General features: G+C 36.3%; 1 protein-coding gene across 1 annotated transcript in view; it reads right to left on the bottom strand.

The window, feature by feature from the left end:
* JAKMIP2 (janus kinase and microtubule interacting protein 2) overlaps nucleotides 1-12,628 on the bottom strand; it is a 146,964-nt gene extending 134,336 nt beyond the window's left edge. Inside the window, exon 1 of the mRNA XM_090289272.1 lies at nucleotides 12,393-12,628. The gene's annotated coding sequence lies outside the window, so the exon portion shown is untranslated. The remainder of the gene's footprint in view (nucleotides 1-12,392) is intronic.
* Between the last annotated feature and the right edge of the window lie 9,449 nt (nucleotides 12,629-22,077).

Below are 22,077 nucleotides of genomic sequence, written 5' to 3'. Positions count from 1 at the left end.
TACAATCTAATGTACAGTATTAAAATGTGTAATATACAGCAACAGGAAATCATTGCTGAAAAGTCACTTGCATTTTGTTTTTATTTCTTCAGTAAAGGACAACTATAATTTAGCTAAAATAAGACTACATCCCAATGGCAAGAGTTAAAGTCCTTCATAATGAGATAACTGTCTACCTCTGAAAGGGTAAAAAGTCAGAATTTTGAATAATGTGTGCAGATTTTTGCTCTCATCTAATTATCCTTTTTGTGAGGTCTTTAGGAAAAATGAATTATGACTGGATCACATGGAGTTAAGTCGGGAGTTTTGTCTTCTTAACCCTGACCCTAGGAAGTACCGGGAACTAAAACCACTGGAGGCTGATGAAAATAGGATGATGGATATCCAAGGGAAAATTGAAAAGTTTAGCTTTTAAAGAAATTAGATATTTTGGCACATAGAATATTAATGATATCAATTATATCATCGGGTTTCAACCAATTTTATGACAGGATCTTTTTCTGAAAACTTTAGGAGGACATCCAATGCGTATTATGTACAAAGAGCCTGGATCCCACCTTCCCAGCCTTTCCTGTCTCTCTCTGGCTCATCGGGAGCTCTGGGTTGTCTACAGAAACCAGACTGGAACCTCTGACACACAGAGAGCAAAGCTTGCACCTTTTAGAAGCCCTGAAAAGTCACTCTAAACAGTTAAATATCTGGGCTTGTGGATGATTTCAAAATTTTGATGACAAAAACTTTACTTTAAAAATATTCACCACAGTTTGCTAATGACATAAGGAAAATGCATTTTAGTAAATTTGAAAAACATCAAAAACTCAGTGAAGAAATTTCTCATAAACTTACCATCCACAATTAAATATTCCTGTTAATATTTTAATTTACACTATTTTGGTCCTTCTAAAAAAATGCATGTTTGTGTAATTTTTCCCTTTTCACAACTGACATTAAATTACATCTTTTGACCTCTGACCTTTTTTTTTTCCCTAACTTAAAAGATACATTTTACATATGTTTCTAAACCTTTTCCTACAACATACTGCTAAAGGGCTTCACTGTATTCCAAAGTTGGGATAGGTCACAACTGACTTATCACGTATAGCTGAACTATACACAGAGAAAAACAAATCAAAGTTTCAACCTTTTCTCATGAAACCTATTCTTGTCAGAAACTCCTGCTCTTCACTAAAAGTAAAAGATTTAAACAGTAAAGTTTTTAAGTTGCATTGAATTTAACACCATGGAAGCTATAAGTACACAGAAACTGAATTATTTATGACATTAAGTTCTGGGATTTGTGTTGCGCAGTCTACTTTGCAGCTGGGAATATTCTCCAGAGATGAAATTCCAGTAAAACTATTCTCTGAATCTCTTTAAACATGAAGAAAATGTTCAGAGTTAATGAATTATCAAAACCACAATAAAAATATTTTCTTGCTTTTTTATTCCTTAAAAAAAAGTAGGAAAGATAATTAGGTAATTTTCTTTTATTAAAATATATTTAATTCCTATTTAAATATCTGTTTTAAAAAGAAAACCCTATATATATTATACTGTACAAATACACATAACTCATGCATGATCTCTTACTAGTTATTTAAACACAAAATCTTCAAATGGCTTACTTTAGGACTAGGATTCATTTGGCTCCTTACTTTTTTTCCTCACTGAGGAAACTGTGGTTATGTGGACTTTGTCCTTGAATATAAATTTTAGCAGAGTATTGCCATACTTCACTTAGCAAGCATGGGGTCTTAACATTTAACAATAATAACATTAAATATATATATATGCTTTCTCTTCATTTACCTCAATTTTCAGGAGCACAATCAAGTTTTCATAACAACAGGAAAATAGTGCAGCTCATTAGTTAAGAGTGACTTTGGAGTCAGACACACTTGAGATCAGAATCTGGTTCTATCAGTTATTAGTTAGATAACCTTGAATAATAATTAAGTTGATTTACCTAAGTAAACCTTAGTTTAGCTATACATAAAATAGGCATACTATTGCCTTCTAAAAAGTGTGTTAGTACAAGGTATGCAAGGATTTTAGTGCCAGGCTTGGCACCTAGGCAGCGTAGTAAAATAAAAACCAACACAACAACTAATATTAATGTCAAGTATGATTTGAAAACTTTTTCTTAGGTATTTTTTTAAGTTGAATTTAGTCCCCAAAGTAGATTGATATGCCTCAATAATCTCTATTTACTAATGTAAACATTATTGTATTTGGCTCCTCAATTGAAAGGCATAACTTAGGAGGAAAAAGAAAGAATTGAAACTGATTCAAATCCATATTCCTCAACATGCATGTTAATAGTTTAGGTCCATTAGCTAGAAGCCACAATGGTCAAGTCTCAGAAACAAAGACTTCTGATGGGAACTGTGGTGCTATTTATGGATTCTATGTAAGTGTTAAATGTGTTAATATTCTAGTTAAATTTGGTCCTTTTAATAATATAAGTTCCTTTTGGACAGGGAGTGGGGCTAATAATCTGGGTCTATGCATGCCTTCTAATTTGAGGAACTTTAATTAGGCTTTTATGCAATTGGTAATAGCAATGACACAGATGTAGGAACTATTTATTCTCCCCCCCACACACACCAAAGCTTTTGTTTCCACATACCCATTAGTTGTATGTGAAAGGAAGTACTTGGTGAGGATAACCAAAGACCCAAGTTGGCTTCGAGCCTGGGTTAGGACTTAGAGGCCAGGTCGAACCGTGTCATAATTATTTGGCTCTGATTCACATCACTGATGGATCCCTGTGGTTGTGTGGGGCAGCATCTTACTAAAAAAAAATTCTAAAGTAAAGAATTCTAGTTTCACGTTCTATACTTTTCATTTAGTGGTTAAGTGATATCCAATACAGGTAGACTCTCTGAACTTTACTTACTCGGAGGATAATTATAAATAATATAATGTAATGTAATATAATAAAATAAACATGAGTGTCTCTACCTATATGTTTGTGAGATTCCAAACATTCTTTGTAATTTGAAAAATAAAGTATTAAACACATTAATTCTTGTGAAAAATGCCTTAGCTTGCTAATTATAAAAGGGACAAAACAAATAATAGATGGGGCACAAGAGGAAATATCTGAAGCGAATTGTCAAACAATGTCACTGTGACTGCCCCCAAACCAGATCAGCAGCATTAAATTTCATACAGATAGCTCATTTTTACCATAGGCTTACATACTGGGTTATTCTTTACGTTCAATTTTCAGCCTCTGTATTAATGAAATCTGAATGTTTCCATGAAGAACAAAAACCATGCTTAACTGGAAAATCACGTGATTGCAGTGGAGTGAAAATGGGCTAAATGGGGGTCAAAACCCCAACTGTCTCAAGGGCCACAGCATTAATGCTAATCCAATGCGGGGGCCGGGGATTTGTGGGTCAAGCAAGCACTGATGTGGAGCACAACAGCCACCCAGAGGAATATCCGTTACAACCTCCAGATGTGTTTGCCATGCGATGAGGGCCTAGTGATGCTGGGTCTTCTTATTTTCTAAGGAGACAGGTAACTCAGATGCTTTCTGAAATATCAAAATTACAAAATTTTTGGATAAAAATATGTTTGGCAAAATATTGTGCTGGAGGCATATATGTTGTTGTTTACAAACACACTTGCACATGAGATGGGTCCCGGCCACAAAGCTTCAGTCTCTCACTACTGTGCTTACTTCAGTCTCAGCTTTGAACTCCCTAACTGAATGGCTTTGGCCAGATATTTTAACCTGAGCTTCATTTTCCTCTTGCAACATGGGAAGAACAATGCTTCTCTTGTTAGGACTGCAAAAAGGGACATGGAAGAAAACACTACAAAAGAGATATAACAGGTGCTCAAAGAATTTAGCCCTTTTCCTCTTTTTCTGGATAAATTAGAAAAAAAGCAAGCCATTCTGATTTCTTCTCTTCATACTTGTTATAACCACAGCATGTCAAATAGCCTTGTTATTAAGGTCAAAGCTATCCCATTCACTGTTGGAAAAAAATTGCTTTACTTGAATTATGAAAAAAACTTGAAACTATGGATATCCTCAATTCTTCTAAATAATAGAGATGAGTCAGCATCAAGTCTGAAAAATTTTCAGATTTACCCGAGAGTGCAGTTTTGCAAAATTACTGTCTCCTGAACAAAATGCTTTTTCTGTATCTCATCAGCTCCTCTCAGTCATAAAGATCTTTGCATTCGTCCAACAGCATTTAACAACATCAAGAAAGCAGTAGGTGATGGTACCATGTGAGCTGAGAACAGATTGATTCTGCTTAGAGCACTGTTCACTATACAGCCAAAGATCAGTTTCAAAGCAAGAGGATTCTATAAAATAAATTTAGACCATTCATGTTTTCAGACTATACAAATGTTTGTGAAAGTTCAGCAAGCAAATGACCAGTAACTGACTAGAAATATTAATCCTGTCCCTTTACTACCTTTAAGGGACAGTGACTAAGCCATTTAGGTTTGATTTCAAAAACTGGAAGTAGAATGAAAGAAGAAAAATATAAAATCATATACCACAGTTAGAAGAGACAGGGAAATCTGAGTAGTCGAACCCATCCAGATGGGAGCATTAGAATGAATCATGCATGCTTAAGCATGCATTTATAGCCTGGGCTCTATGGAGGATAAAAACCTGAAGGTCACACAGTGGTGGAACAATCAATTTCCCTGTTGCTGGCCGCTATTTTCTTTTCTCTTGTTTCAGAGTGTAGCATTGTACCCTGTGGAGCCTCAGATATGGACAGTCTAACTAAGAAGAGAGCAAGATGGCTAAATGTTCCTTTTATACAAAACTGACCAGGGATAACGGTTTCTGGTTACGTCATTTTTTTAAAATTAGGGTTTATTTTTACTGATGACTATAGTTTTAGGCACCTGGCTCAAAATACTATCAGTTCTAAAACTTGCAGATGCTTTTATTAAAAGAAGTGTTCTAAAAATAAAAATAAGTTATAATACAAATGTTTTCCTTAAGACAGCAAAAAAAATTCATGTTTTCTAAAATTCAAAATTCATTTTATGATTAAGTAACTACTACTTAATTCCTCCTTAGGAGACACAGGGAATAAAGACTGAGCCAATGGAGTAGGAGTAATTCCTTCCTCTTGGTCTAGGTAACCGGAGCAGAACAGACCATCGAGAAACCCCAGTGATTCCAGAGAACCCACTTTCATAATCTGAATCACCTAGAAAATTCACAAGAAAGCAACATGGGATCTGTAATATCTTCAAAACACCTAAGTCCTTCTCTCTCTGTCTTGTCAGTGCCAATTGGCAGAATTAGAATCTTGTGAATTCTCATGTGAATTCAGTGTTGATTTTTAATGTAAACTCTCCAGATTGATTATTGTTACATAAAAATATTGTCAATTATCTTGTTATTCTTTTAATGTTTTGTTAATAGAATGGCACCATATCCTTAATTTTACAGAATGGTACATATTTAAAATATTCTCTCTAGCTGTTTCCATCAGTATTCTTGCATTTTAAAAACTAATTTTTGTTTTGGAATATGTGTTCAAATTAGGTAAATCTAACCTATGAATAGTTGACTGAACTTAAATATGGATCAATAATGACTACAGAGTAAGAGCTTAGCTTATTTTTGGAAGAACCTCTCTCCATGAAATGCTGCACAAGAAAGAGCCAGATAAGAAATGTGGGTGAGAAACATTTGCTTGGTTTAGATTTTCACTGTAGTTATAATGGATAGCATTTTTGAGGGGAAAACTTCTAATTCGGAACAGAAGGCATGATGACAATACCACCCTCTTTTCTTAAGCACATGCTGGCAAGGCTTTTTAAAGATTCACAATGATCTCAGCAAAATATCCTGCTTGAAAATAATGCCAATGAATTGTTTTCTGACCAGATAGGATCGACTAAACTTAGAATCAGTTTCTATGTAGATTTTAATTACAGTTGGACTCTAGAATTTCAAGCAATGCAGTAAATGATATTGTAGATGCCAGAAAAAGAGGGGAACAAAGACTTTCCCTCACACTTAAGTTTAATTATATCAGCAGTATTTTTTGAACGTGTGTGTGTGTGTGTGTGTGTGTGTGTGTATGAACCACTACAAGGCATCATATTAAGGCTCCAAGGTATAGTATAAGAAGAATCCAACTATTCATATTTTAACAAGTGAAGAGTCTGAGTGGGCTTTCATTTAAAAACTTTATACATATTTTAAAAGAACAGAAACATTCTCATCAATACAGAGAACAACCAATGGTTGACAGTAGGGAAGGGGCAGAAGGAATGGATAAAAAAGGTGAAAGGGAATAATGGGTACAAGCTTCCAGTTATAACATAGATAAGTCAGGGAGATGTAATGTACAGCATAGGCAATAAAGTCAGTAATATCATAATAACTTCATATGGTGACAGATGGATAATAGATAGACTTATTGTGGTAATCACATCGTAAGGTATAGTAACGTAGAATCGCTATTTTATACACCTGAAACTAATATAATATCATAGGTCAACTATACTTTAATAAAAAATAAAAATTTAAAGTATAAGAAACAAAAAATATGCCAGTTTAAAGAATACACATACCAAAAATATATCTTAATTTAAGTCTGAGAAGTCATGTGATAGCTAATATATATCATTTACATATTTTTTCATAAAGGATTTGAGTTGGTCACAGAGATTAAGATTTCAGTATGCCACCACCGTATTGGGAGAAAATAGCATGCATCTAGAAAAGAGTTGTTTTTGTTTTTTAATTGCTATTTATGCACACACCTGCTGAAATTCCTAGTGCTTCAAACAGGGATTTCACAGACTGTCAGGGCTTAAAATTCATTTATTATCAGCAGACAAGAGATGACTGAGATTAATTTAATGCCCCTTATGAAAGGTAGTGGCAAGTCTGGGTAACAGATCTCATATTTCCTGAAAATAATGCCTGACTCACAGCTGCTATAAATCAGTAGGATCTACCTGTATCATAAGAAGTATTTAAAGGCGAGTGCAAAGAGCCCCAAGTGGGGGAACAAAAACATCTTGGATCATCAAAAAATGCACACAAAGATTAAAATTTTAGTAGAAACATATTTCATTGATATAATAAAAGAACTATCACACAATGCTTAAGAGTACGGCCCATTTATGAAATTGTATGCCTGAGTGTGTTTAAACTGTCATATTGGGAAAAAAAATACCTAGAAAGAAATATTCCAGAATGCTATGAGGAATTATTTCTTGATGGTAGGGTTATGGGTAATTTTCTTTTTAAACATTTCTGTATTATCTTTTTTCTCACAATGAGTGTGTACTTTTTTTAATGTGAATAAAAAAGCCTTTAAAAGACAACCTTTAAATAAATAAATAAATTTTTTTTAAAAAAAGAGACAAACTTTAACTGTACTGGTGCAAACTGATTTAAAGCAGAATGCCTTTAGTGTGACAGATCTCACTTGTATTGCAAACTAATTAATGTGGAATAATAGTTCAGGTGGCACCATTTGCTCTTTGGCCAGCAGTATGTGCTAGGGCATCTGCAAACAAAAGGGAGGTGCCAAAAATTAGCTAATTCTGAAGAAAGGTACTTATTTCACTCTTGATATTTCAGAGAAGTATAAAAAGTATTTGTCCAGGGAAAATATCAGGAAGTTATTGAAGTGATGTACATTTATTTATTATTAAATGTCACTTTTATTTTTAAGAACATCCAGGTGGAGAGGTGCTTAGGATATATAGGTAGGAGGTATGACTATGTTTTTTCAAGGTGCAAAGACAGACTAAAATTGTTATCTCCTAACCTCTCATTTAAAATAAAACTAATAGTTAGTCATAAAATAAATACACATCAGTTCAACAAAGTTCTGATATTTTTATGAGACAAATGCTTCTGTGCTTTTCTGAAATATCAGGAATCCCAAATTTTCTCCAAAATGATTTTTGTGTGCACTTTTTTTTTTTGTCTGAAACCCTAAACATACACTTAGTCTATTGAACCAATTCAGTGTCAACAAAGAACAAATCATGGCACCTGAGAGATTCAAATAAAAATCCAAATAAAACCATGGCCAGTATGGCTCAGCTGGTTGGAATTCTGCCCATAGACTGAAAGGTCACGGGTTTAATTCCTGGTCCGGGTACATAACCAGGTTGTGGGTTCCATCCCTGGTGGGGGTACATGTGAGAAGGCAACCAATTGATGTGTCTCCCTCACATCAATGTTTCCCTCTCTGTCTCTCTCTATCTTTCTCTCAAAGTCAATGAAAAAAAAAGTCTTCAGGTGAGAAAAAAAAAAAAACAGTTCAAATAAAAATGAGCCATACTTAATTCAGATTTACTATATTTGATATTTTAAAATTCAGACTGGCAAGATAATTTGTTAAATTTTCTAATATGGCAGATTGGGGCTCATGAGATTTTAGAGTCTAGCCCAGTTAGACCATTTATCATCTCAAACCTAAACAAATCTAACCTCTCTGAGATTTGTTTTCACTTATTTAAAATAATTATAATGGTAGAAATTGTGGGGGATATAAGTAAAAAATAAAACAATGCAGAATGAGAGAGAACTACAAAAGATTATATTAATATAATGTATAATGATTAATATAAGGTATATTATTTTTGCCTTAACTCTTTCATGAGTGTACATCTTATATTCTCCTAGGATGTAAGTCATGTAAGAGCTATATAAATAGTTGTTTTCCAATTGATTAATTCATCTCTTTGAAAAACACATTTTTAGTTGGAAGATTAATAGCTGAGATGAGAAAACAGAGGAATTGTAAATGACCTCTCAGAATAATACCCAAGTATAAATCCAGTTTATTTATTTCAGTAAAAACTGACTGTCGAGCTATGTTGAAACTTCCATGATAAATTTGTTTTTCTTTTAGGTTCGAACTACAGGGGGAAAAGCATCAATCTTTTGATAAACCTATGAGAAATGAAGAAACCTATTTTGTCTCTCCAGATACTTTCTAAGTCACCCTGATGGAGACTTGAAGCATGTACATAAAACTGAAATATGTTTTGCCCTGACCAGTGTTGTTTGGGCATTGTCCCGCAAAGGTAAAGGTCGTTGGCTGGATTCTGGGTCAGGGCACATGCCTGGGCTGCAGGTTGGGTCCTAGTTGGGCTCATAGGAGAGGCAACTGATCAATGTTTCTCTCACATTGATGTTTCTCTCCTTCTCTTTCTCCCTCCAGTCCCTTCTAAAAATAAATAAAATTAAAAAAACAAAAACAAAACTGAAATATGTTTTGAGGTCACTTGAAGAAATAAACAACATCCTATCATAAAGTGAGAAATTAGATAGTGTGTTTTATTCCAATTAAAACAAGTTTTACCCAAGTTTAAACACTAGTCAAAATATTTTCTGTCTCAACAAGAATGGCATTTTCAAGATAGTGCTTGAGAAAAAGATACTTAATAAAATTAATTTGCTGTGAAACAGCTCACTTAAACAATAACTTGAATGTACCTTTTCTATATTTTGTTTTTTCTCACATCAACTGGATGGCTCTTAATTATTTTATATGTAGATCCCACTAAACCCCATTTCATTTTTCAAGATTAGCCCTACAGAAGGGAATAAATTTAATATGACCTCACATTCCATAGTTTCTGAGCAAGGACTCCTGTGAATTGGCCAATGTTCAGTTCCCTGATCCTGACAAGATGACATGTAAATTTCTCCATTCAGATGATCAATTGATTTCTTAAAAAATGTCCTGATTCTGTAATTTGAAAGCCCATTACAAAATGGAGTTTTGCTGTTAAAGGTCTAGAAGCACCTGATGTTAAACAACTGAAGCACACTCTTAAATGGACAGTTAACTTTAGAAAAAGAGAAGGTTTTGAGAAAGAATCTAGTCTATCCCAAATAAATCCATGTCTGGTTACCCAGCTGACAACTCAACTTTGCTATCAGGAAATTCTATGTTTTGTATTCATAATCTTCATTCTTCCTAATGGAGTTTAATCCCATTGACCATATTTTAAGTTCCAAAAAGTCACAAGAAGCAATGTCCTATGTACAAACCCTCATCTCTACAGGAGCAAGTAATTGTCATCTCTCAGTTTTCTCCAAATGAAATAATCCTAGTTTCCTTATCAATTCTTAAAGAGTTCAACTTGTAATCCTTTAAACAGACTTCACTTTTCTGTTACTCCTCCATAAAGTCCATGTAATCATCTCAAGTTGTGGGACCAAAATCTAGACCTGTATTCCCATCAGGGTCTGACCACACAGCTGAAGCATATGACCATCAGTTTCATGGCCATGGCTTACGGTGATTTGCCTCTGCTCAAATTGTACCAACTTCACCTATAAAACCATATCCCAGTGAAAAGTCAACACAAAGGAAATAAAACAAAGCATAAAACAGAGTCAACTATAACATGTCTCAAGTCTTTAAAGCTTATTTTACCGGTGAACACTGAAATTATAATTTTTGGAGGTCAAAAGTTATCACTAAAAAATTCAGGACATAGTGTATTAAAATTTTGATATGACATGGAAACCCAGTATCTTTCCTTGCTTGACTTTATGTAGTTGTTATAATTAGGCACATGGTAGCATGGCTTTACAGAGTTGTGAATTTATATAATATGATATACCATGAGTATATTAAATGCATTGTTCCCATTAAGTCGTTGAAGAACCTTCCCATATATAAACAAATGAGACATTTATTCTCTGAGAAATTAAACTATAAACCTGATTCAAATATATATATAAATTTTAATGAAGGTGGGGCCACAGGTAAAATAAAGTGAAAGATTAAAACCAGAAATACTGATATTTTACACTGTAAAAAATGTTTGCATTGACAATAATACTGTTAAGAGATGACATCGATGGATAAAACTAGTCTGTATAATGAATATAATGCTGCTAAAACACTTTCACCTGCAAAGGTTTTTCTGGCTTTAATTCAATGAAATCCATTATCCTGGGTGGTATCCTGTACTCTACTCATCTCAGGCATCTTTAGTGTCCTGAGCTGCCTTAAAGCTTTGACATAATAAAAGGTCAAGTAGATCCCAGCAAGCATTTGTAAACTACAATGTACCCCCTCCCCCTATTGGGCTACAAACCACACATTCTTGTGCTGAGCTTTACTCTTTCTGATTTCATTTCATTGTATAAGCAGACTAATTTGGAAATGGCTAGGGTACTTCGGGAGTCCCTAGATTTTTCAAAACAATCCCATTTTCCTACTTGACCACCTAAAGAAGTAAATCCATAATAGAACATTTGAAAGAACTCTAATATGGTGCCTGGATACTGAAGGAATGAACAGAAAATAGCAGCACTGTTAAATAAAATGAATGCATTTTGCCGTCCAGCTCACCTGTGCTTTCTGGGACACAAGGCACAGACATGAAAGGGTTAGGGTAGAATTTCAAGAAAGCTTATTTGTTTCAACAATCATTTGGCAAAATGCTGTTCACAAAATAATACCACAAGCCACCTCCCTTTCCCATCATTGTCAAGTCAGGGCTCTCACATCACCCCCCACAAACCTAATTAAAAATTTAAAAAAGAGGCAGGCTATACATTTGCATCTAGGGCTATGATACAGATTAAATGATAGGCGTCTGTCCTAATTGGTCACAACAAAACTAAGGGGCAATAATAAGAACAAATCTCACATTAATCCAAACCAGAAGCTTAGTTTCAAAAATATGCAATTACCTCCAAGCATGCAAGGGCATTCATAACTCATAAAAATGATTGCGAAGAATGCTCTGCATATAAATGTTTCATAAACGCACTATAAATGCTAAGTAGCATGTGTATATATGATATGCATATCCACAGAGAAGATATTTGTATATTCACAATCAAATCTATGTCTTAAAAATGAAACTGTAACCAGCAAATGGTTTCTCAACAAGAGTACATTAGAATATGGAATAGAACGCTAAATGGGGCCACCTTTCCTAAGCAATAGAGGAAATAAGCAAAATCATCTTCTAATTAGGCAGGGAAGCTCATGAGGCACCGAAGGTGTTTTTGAGGAAGGCCCAGCCCTATATGTGGGAGCTGCAGATGAAACGATTCCTTTCAATAACACCCATTTCTTGTTAGCTCTTTTCCACCCCCTGATTCTGTTGCTCGGCTTGGAAGGAAAGGAACCAAGTGGACCCCTCTGCATTCAAAGCCCGTTCAAGATAAAATCAGAACACCATTTTTTTTTTTTTTAAATAGGAGCGAACGCCTTCTTACTTCTCTCTTCCTGGCAACCGTCCTCTCTCTCCATCCCCGTCTCCGTCTCCACATCTTCCTCTCCTACTCTGAGAGAGTCATTGTTCAAGTGCAGGCCATAAATGTATACACAGGCCATTTAACAGCAAGCTAAACCAAGAAGGTAGCTCCACTGTCTCCTACTTACCCTGCTGAGACCCGGAAAAGCTGTTGAAAGGAGGGAGAGATGCAAACTGAATCCATTTTTCCTTGTGGCTGAGTCGGATGCAGCCTCCGAACCCAACATCAGCAGCGGCTGCTGGGACTTTTTTCCCTCCGTCTCTGGCTGGCGACGGTGCGAATAGGAACCACCCTTGCAGCCCCACTAGAGTATCAGCAGTCGAGGCGGCAGCAGCACCAGCATCACCATTTGGCCTCCTCCCTCTCGGAGGATGGGGTGAGCTCAGAAGCAGCCAGGAACTTGCAGCAGACACCTCCTCTGGCTCCTCCTCTCCTGCCCCCTCCCCCACAACCCCACCCCTGCTGCAGTAGAGGCTGCCTACCCTGGCAGCTGCTGGTTGTCATGGTAATGACCAATGGTGAGCGACCAGACTAAGGGGGAGGGGAGGGGAGATGTTTGAACCGAGCCGGAGGGGAGTGAATTTGAGCTGCTGCCCTCTGGGATGCTTGTGGTCTCTCCCACCTTGGACTCCGGGTCTTTAAAAGCGGGGCAAGGGTGTATAGGCAAGGAAAGAGAATAAATTAAATAGAAATGAAATCTAGACTAACATACAGAGCAGCTCAACTATTTGTGCATTTTCTATGGTTTTCCAAAAAAAATGTATTAAATTTGCGATCAGAAACAAATTATAAGTATGGAGAATATTATGTCGTGTAATAGGAAATAATAATCACTCCAAATATGTTTGTCCTTTATAGCATCTTTTAGTCAATGCCACTTAAAGCTGTTAAAAAGCAAAATGAGTGGCTGGGCTTTGCAATAAAACAGGAATCTGGTTCATTGGCATTACTCTCCCTTGCTCTTTTCAGGTGAGTCACTTGGTCTTACTGTTTTTCCAGCTCCCTCTGTGAAGAAGGCCAAGAGTTAATTGGCACTACCCTGTGAGAAAGGAAGCTGGATCAGAGGAAACAGAAACTCCTCGAGCAGGTAGGGTTCTCAGCAGCACGAGTTGGTGGATATTTCCAAACATTTTTAGTGTCAAACTCCTGGAGTGTTCATTTCCTGAAGTAAACACCATGCCACTTTCATGAATGCTCTTTTGGAGGTCCCAAAACGGCTGGTAGTCAGGGTCGTAGGTGGGAGAAAAGGAAGTGAAATCAGCAGGGTTGAACTCTAGGTGAGTTCTGTTTCTGACTATAAATTATAAATGACACTAGTATTTATCTCATGCAGTACTTGTAAAGATAGAATGAGATAATGCACTAAAAGCACTTGGCATGTAGTAAATGTACAATACATGGTTACTCTTATTATTAGTAGTAGTACTACATTGTATCCACATCTTAATCCAAGAAATTAAGGGAATATCACGGCAATCACTGAAAAACACTTAAAACGTTTTACCTGTGATAATGATGATTACAACAATGATGACACAAACAGGGAGGCCTGAGAGATTAAAAGTTCCCTAAAGTGTGACAATGGAGGACAGTCTAAGTCCTAAAGGAGTTTCAGAAATTGCCTGAATTCACACAGCTAATACATGGCAGAGCCAGAATTAAAACTCTTTGACTCTTCTAACACTGACATCTGCTTTTGTTTAACCATTACATTTTCAGCCACTGTCAGGGAACAGAGATACTCTGAAAGGTTCAAATGGGATTAGAACACATTTCAAGAGCCAGACAGCTGGGCTCAATATGGTTTGGGGCATGTTAATTAACTTCCCTGAACCTATGTGTCTTTACCTGTGAAATGGAACTAATCATAGAACCTCACTGAGTCATCGTGATAATTAAATAGAATGATGTACAGAGAACATTAGCACAGCTAGTACATAGTAAGTGTTCAATAAATATTAGCTATCATTATTTGTTACTCATTCGTATGTAATTCATATAAACATGTGAGAGAACTTTTTCCTGCACCGAAAAAGGCCTTGATGCCAGGGCCTTATTCTGACAAAACTGACTTACAGGCATTTAGGTTGTCAAGAAAAGGGTTGCAACTTACCCTGAGCCATTGGCATTGCCTCCTGGTCCTCTCCAAGGGAAGAGCTGCATTGTGTCCCGTGCAGGTGGCATCAGCTGTCTCCCACCTGAGCCTGAACACAGTCTGCACTCACTTCTACTTCAACATCCCTGTCTGGGATTTTTGCCATAAGCATCTTTGCCACAAGTATTTCTGCAGCACCACTAATTGGTGGTAAGACGATTTTGTCATAAAAGGTACTATGCACTGATTGACAGTTTGGGTGTTCTGGGAGAGAGAGGTCATTTCTCCACTGACAAGTCAACTTCTGTCAAAAAGATAAAATAACTGCTTGACAGTTTGTTTGCCTTTTTGTTTTGGGTGAGTTTTTTTTTTTTTTTGTTTTTTTTTTTGTTTGTTAGTTTGGATGAATTTCTCGCAGTTATTCCCATTTGTATATCATATATAAATCTTAGCTGGCTCTCATAATGGTCTCATACAGTTACCAGTAGACATGATGCTGGTAGCCTTAAAGTAGCATTTCTACCAGATGATGAGAATTTTCCCCCAAACTTTGAAACCCACTACATTGAGAGGAGAAAGAGAGGCGAGGGCGCCTGAGGGCAGAGTTGAACCCACATTTCCCATAGAACGAATATACACTCTTAGGTACAAACAACAAAATAAGATCAATTGTCTGTATAGTATTGCCATAAAGCTACAGACATTTTAAATGTATTCAAATATTTTGTATTTCTCAGTAAAGTCTTTTTAATTTTGTTATTCATTTTTCATGTTTCCTCATGTCCTTTTTCATGTCCCTCCTTTATTTGTCGTTCTTTTATCTTTTTACGGCAAAATTGCCTTATGGCCAATTAATGAGCATGTGGAAAATGCTCGCCGCAAAGAAGCCTTGGGCCGAAGTACCTGTACGGTGAGCATCACCCAAGTGAAGTTCTGTAACATAAAGGAATGGGTTGTGATGATCTCCTTCTGGTATTTTTCTCTGTAATTCATCTTCAGCGGTCTTCACAGAGATGGTCTTGAAAGGAAGCGGGTCAGAAAGCGGCAGGTTGTAGAAGCGCACCTGTCAGGGTGGCAGAAAAATTCCCCACGGGCCTTGTAAGGAGCATCGCATCGAGTGCCCAGTGCTGACTTAGTTGGGGTGAGTGATTCTGGTTTTCTCTTCCTATCATCACAAACAGAACCACATGGGGGAGTGAAAAGTGTTTGGTGTTCCCTGTTTGAACAATTCCCCAATTTGAACATCAAATATTACTCTTCTTTCCCTTATCTGTACATTAGTTATTGTTATTTAATACTACTTAATGATCACTTAATCATTTTAGATATTTAATTATGTAGAAGTTACTTTTATTTAATGACTTATTACTATTTATTTACTCTAAAATGAAATTTGTTTCTGGTTTTAGCAGAACAGTAATGAAAATAGGACTGCTAGAGAGTGTCCCCAAAGAACTTCAAGCCATACTTTTTTAAAAAAGTAAAAGAGACTTCAACTGTATTTGTAATAATTTTTATTTAAAAAAATTAAACTTTAAATTTTTTTTCTCTTCATTGCCATAACCTCTCTTGCCATGCTTTATTTTTCTATAGTATTTATCACCTAATATACTCTATTATTTATTTGTACTTGAAAGTTTTTTACCTGTCTCTCCCCATTAGAATTTAATCTATGAAAGGTGGGGATGTGAACAATTCTTTTTTAATTACAGTTGACATCCAATGTTATATTAGTTTCATTTCAGGTGTACAACACAGTGATTAGACGTTTATATAACATATGATCACCTCAATAAATCTAGTACCCATTTGACACCATACATAGTTATTATAATATTATTGACTATATTCCCTATGATGTACTTTATATTCCCATGACTGTTTTTATAACTGGCAATGCAATTCGTACATCACAATCCCTTCCCCTTTATTACTCAGCCTCCATTTCCCAAACCCCTACCATCTGGCAACCATCAATTTGTTCTCTGTATCTATGAGTTTGTTTCTGTTTTCATATATTCATTTATTTTGTCTTTTTTTTAGGTTCCACATGTAACTGAAATCATATAGTATTTGTTTTTTTATGTCTGACTTATTTCTGTTAGCATAATACCCTCTAGGTCTATCCTTGTTGTCATAAATGGCAAGATCTTATCTTTTTTATGGCTACAGTCCATTGTATATTTGCACCACATCTTCTTTATCTATTCATCTGTTGATGGACACTTAGGTTGCTTCCATATCTTGGCTATTATGAGTAGTACTGCAGTGAACATAGGGGTACATTTGTTTTGTCCAATTAGTACTTTGGATTTCTTTGAATAAATCCCCAGAAGTATTGCTGGGTTATATGGTAGTTTTACTTTTAATGTTTTGAGGACCATCCATACTGTTTTCTATAGTGCTTGCACCAATTTACAATCCCACCAATAGTGCATGAGGCTTCTCTTTTCTCCACACCCTCACCAACATGTTGATTGTTGATTTATTGATGATAACCATTCTGACAGGCATGAGGTGATATCTCATTATGATTTTGATTTGCATTTCCCTGAGGATTAGTGATATTGAACATCTTTTTATATGTCTATTGGCCATAAGTGTGTCCTCTTGGAGAAATGTCTATTCAGGTCCTCTGAAGGTTGGGAGGGAAGGGTTTGTTTGTTTATTTGTGAACCAATATGATGCCTATTAAGTGCTCAATAAATATTTCTTTAATGAATAAACCAGTAAATAAATATAATATTAACAAATTCTGCATTAATCATAGTTATAACGGTTATTATAATATTATTTTCTAGTTATGTATTTGAAAGTATTGAATAATAATTATTTTAGTTGTATACATGCATATTAGCATAATGTCTATCTAATCCACATCTTAAATATACATAGCTATTAAAATGGAAGTGTTTGTGCACGCATATTCAAAGTCATCTAGTATATTGCCAGTAGTATGCATGCATTCTTTGGGAAATGCTGATTTTGTACTGAGTGTTTTCTCCAGTAGTACTAACATTAACCAGACTTTCTGCATCTCCTGGGACTTTCCCAACTTTGACTTCTGAATTCTATGAGATGCCTGAAAAAGTACAGGGTGTGGCTCTTGGCTGCAAAACCAACATTACATTTTCAGGAGAAACCACATCAGAATGGGAGGAAGCTGCAAAGTGTGGGCTCTGGAGACAGACTGCTTGGATTGAGTCCATGCTTCACCATGTGTTTTCTGAGTGACCTTGGGCAAGCTGCTTAGTTTCTCTGGGCCTCAGTTTCTTCACTGTATAACATAATAGCAGTACATACCTACTTCATTGGGTTGTTTTGAAGATCAGGGTTCATGTGTGCAAAGAGTTAACCAGTATCTGGCATGTAGTAAGTAACTGGCATATAATAGCAGATAATACCATTATTTTTTACAACTTTTATTTATTTAGTTTTAGAGAGAAGTGAAGGGAGGGAGAAAGAGAGGGAGAGAAACATCAATGTGAGAGAGAAACATTGATCAGTTGCCTCTCGTACATGCCCCAACCAGGGACGGAACCCACAGCCCAGCATATGCCCAGACAGAGAATTGAACTGGCAACCTTTCATTTTGCTGGACAACTCCCAACCGAGTAAGCCACACCAGTCAGGGCAGTAGCTAATATAATTATTAATATAATTTTAAATAACTATAATTATGCATAGCACATTGTTATATACATTTTCAAAGCACTCAGATCACTCATGGTTATTTTCAGAACTTGCTATTAGGACCACAGGGGAGTTTTCAGCAGTCTATGAGGATTTCTGTAGGTGTGTATCTCAAAGATAGGCCACTGACCTGATTTCTCCCAAAAAAGAGGCAAAAAGGGAATAATTCAAAGAAATTGTTGTTTATTCCCTGTTTACTCTCTAAGAGATTATAAACATATTCTATGTTTACAGAGAACATTAAATGTAAGCAGTAAAGATCTTCTTAGGTTCACTAAGAATAAGGATAATGCCCTTTTGACCCCACTGCGTGTCCTTTATCAATAGTATCAGTAAGCAAGTATGTTAGAACTCTTTCATGAATTCTACAGTCCTATGGCCAAACATCTTATGATAACTCCCTGAATAAGCAGGTGATCACATTTGCCTTTGCTTACTCCATTTCCTCTGGAAATCACTTCTCTTCCCCAAACTCTTCACCTTTCAAGTTTATCCATCACCTCCTTCAGGGAATCCTCAGTGATACTAGGGTTAGCATTAGAACTGAGATTCCCATTGTTCCCTGCCATGTCTTTATTACTGCACTTATGATGTTGAATAGTAAAAGAAATTTTTTGTCTTGCTCTCCTGTTTGACTGTAAGCACACTGAGGTCAGGGATACTGTCTATTAATTCATTTATTGATACATTAACAAACATGTCTTGCTAACTGCTACTGAGTACTATACTGGGGAGCAGGGTCATAGCTGTAAATAAGATAACATGAGCACTCTCTTCATGAGGCTTATAATCTAAGTGAGGCTACATACATACTTAAATGAAGTTGGAGTCTACATCAGAGAACTACAGGAAGCTCTGATGGCCTATAAAGGGAGGATGCAACTAAGTATGGGATCCCATGGAAAATATTACTGCAGGGAATGAGAGGTGGGGCAGGCAGATGGTTTCAGACAAAGCAAAGGAAATGTATGCAGGTCCCTAGATATGGAAGAACATGGCGTGTTACTAAATTTTTGCTTAATGCTATTACCTTGCATAATAACTATGTACATACATTATATGCCACTTACAGGTTTGTTCAAAGAATCTTCTGCCTTCCTTTTCTGACACATATAAACACAGAACTTCTTTTCTCCATATTTTCCTTCTGTTAATTTATTTGGGGGATTAGAATTTGTCAGTAAGTACCTAAGGTGATGTGGGCTTTGTGGAATGAGAAACCATAAGGAGAAACCAGCAGATTCAGTGTTCTTATGGTAGAAAAGAAGCATAATGCTATCAGAAACCATTGTCCCATTAAAGATTTGTTAAGTAAGATCTATATGGTAATACAACTGTTTGCTCTGATGTTGAAACAGTTTTTCCTGTCAGGTCCTGAGCAATTATATATAAGCAGAAAACACATGGGCTCAGATTACCAGCAAATCAGGAAATGAGAAGAGTTCTTTTTCAATGATCTTTTCCCAAAATTTAGCAATTAGAACGTCTACAATAAGTTTGTTTAATTTCACATTTCCTGTAAATTTTATTTTAATTTTAGTATTGCTCTTTCTTTTAGTTATCTATGGGAGGCACCATCATTTTTATAAATTTTAGTCTTAGGAACTCAAAATGTCTTAGTATGTATAGTACTAACAGTAGAAAACATGAGCCAGGTAGTACAATAAGCACACGCATCCCACAGTGAACAAAACAGACATAGCTTTTATTCTGATGGAGCTGAACATCTAATGGATGAGTAGCCAATGAACAAGAAAACAAAACACTAAAATTATAGCAAATTTTCACAAGTGTTGTGAAACAATGAACAACTGAAAGGAAGTTAAGGACTGGAGGTGGGAGGGAAGAGAGAGAATGACTCACTGTGGGGGTAACATTTAAACTGAGAAATAAAGTATGGATTATGCCAGATATGTAAAAACTAAGAAAAGAGTTTCAGATGGAAGGGTGAGCTCAGAGGAGAGAGTCCAGGAGTGAGAAATATTTGTGAAGGTCAGTAAAGCTGGATATGGTGAGCGTGAGGAACAGTGGCATGAAAGAAAGTTGGGAAGGTGGGCAAGAACAAAATTACGCAGTATCTTGGAGCCCACTATCAGGCACTGAAGAGCCATTGAAGAGTTTAAACGTGGTTCAAAGCATTGTGGGAAATAAGTTAGTGGGGGGCAAAAGTGGATGTAGTTAGGATGTTGCATCCTATCCTATCATCTAGGATAGAGATGACAGTGATTAGATTAGGGTGGTGGCAGTGGATATGAAGCAAATTGGGCTGTTTTGAATGAAAATGCATTCTAGAGGTGGCATTGTGAGGACTTCCTTCAAATCATGAGACCTTGTAACCATATCTTCTCTCAGTCTCGTTGTTTCATCTGTGAAGCCAGAGTAAAAGTTGCCTTTGCCTACTAAATGGAGATTTAAATGAATTATGCTTGCAAATACTTTAGCACATGTCTGGCATGTAGAAGGATCTCTATGAACTTCAGCTGTTCTATTATATTATATTTTCCCCCTCCCCCAAACCTGAACCTTTCTTATTAATACCTTTAAAGGCATTCTTTTCCTTCTAGCCCCAAAATTTTTGAAAAATTTCCCTAATTCCTCACATCTCAAGATCTCCAGATGATTCCTCAGTTCCCTCAAATGGCTAAGTAATAATTTTCCTGTGACAGACAGGACAGGGGCACAGGGACTGAAAAGGAGGGAAGGATAGCGGAGCTTACAGATTTCATGGTCTCATATTTATGAGCCAGCTTTCTTTAAATATTTACATCCTTCATTTCCATTTTATTACTCTTTGATTTATTTCTTCTAGTTGATCTGAAGTGTGAAATTGGGAGCCTGGACCTTGCTAACACTTTCATGTTAGAAAAGTGCATAATGAAGAAATTTGAGTTTTGTGGGGCTTCCCCTACCCCCCACCTTTCACCAAGGACAACCAAACTTTGGAAGGAAATCTTTGAGATTTATTGCATCTGCCTACTGCTTGTCCTCTGGGGTACTCTTGCTCATCATGCTTCTGGCTCTAGCTCCTGATACAAGCTGGGGGGGGGGGGGCAGGCGGGCTAGAGGGGCTTTCCTGAGGAGTCAGAGACTACCACTTCCTGAAGCAAGTGATTTGATTCTGAGTGGGGATGATGGAAGGAAGGCAGGGCCAAACCCACAGAGGGGGAGTTACATTTCAAGAAAGCAGCTTTCTTTGTTTTAACTCTTTTTAAACCTTTTTTGTTTTACCCTAAGTCCAAATTGCTTCCCTTTTCCCAGCATCTATTTCACCTTCTAATACGTTTTTCAGCCCTTAACAAAACCCAACCCATCTCTCCAATAAGTGTGTAAAGCTGAACTGTTGGTGAAGTAGAATTTTCAAAATGATAAAATCAGGACCCCAGGCAAATGCAAAATGTACACATCAGATTATTTATTTACTTATTTATTTATATCAGAGGAACTGTAATATGTCAAAACTGGGCCAAAGAACATTTGAGAAGCTAGATATTTATAGGCAATATATAAAGGAAAGGACAAGAGTGGTTTTACTTATGGAGTTTGACTTGAGCTTTAAACCTTGAGATACAAATTTTATACACAGGGTTGATCTTTGTGACCTTGAATAAACTCAGCTAATGGTTGACCATTTTGTAGGTCCTCGTACCGGTCTTTGTATCACCTGACTCAGTGAGAATGTCCAAGAGGAAGAGCAAAATGCGTTGAATCATGCAGTGTCCTGAATTTCCAGAATTCTCTGAAAAATGACGTAGGTCTGGGTTTTTGCAGAGATCTATATGGAGATATTATAGGACAAGGGTAGGTTTGTTTCATGTACCTTTCCTAAAAGAAGGAGAAGCCTTCATGTTCCAGACCTCAGTATGGGATATCAAATCCAGAAAGAATATTTTATGCTTAACTGTGGCCTCTGGGACCTAAATTAAGGCCTGGCTAAAAATAACTCATAATGACAATCTTTTCTAGCTCTTGAGCCAAAGTTAGAATGGATATTAAATTTAGTTTTGGAACCTTAGTTCCTCAGATG

Source organism: Furipterus horrens, unplaced genomic scaffold, assembly GCF_987537825.1.
Source record: "Furipterus horrens unplaced genomic scaffold, mFurHor1.1.pri manual_scaffold_10, whole genome shotgun sequence".
NCBI classification, from domain to species: Eukaryota; Metazoa; Chordata; class Mammalia; order Chiroptera; family Furipteridae; genus Furipterus; species Furipterus horrens.
Note: the sequence above shows the minus strand (reverse complement) of the source record. Positions and strands in the feature narration are given on the sequence as shown.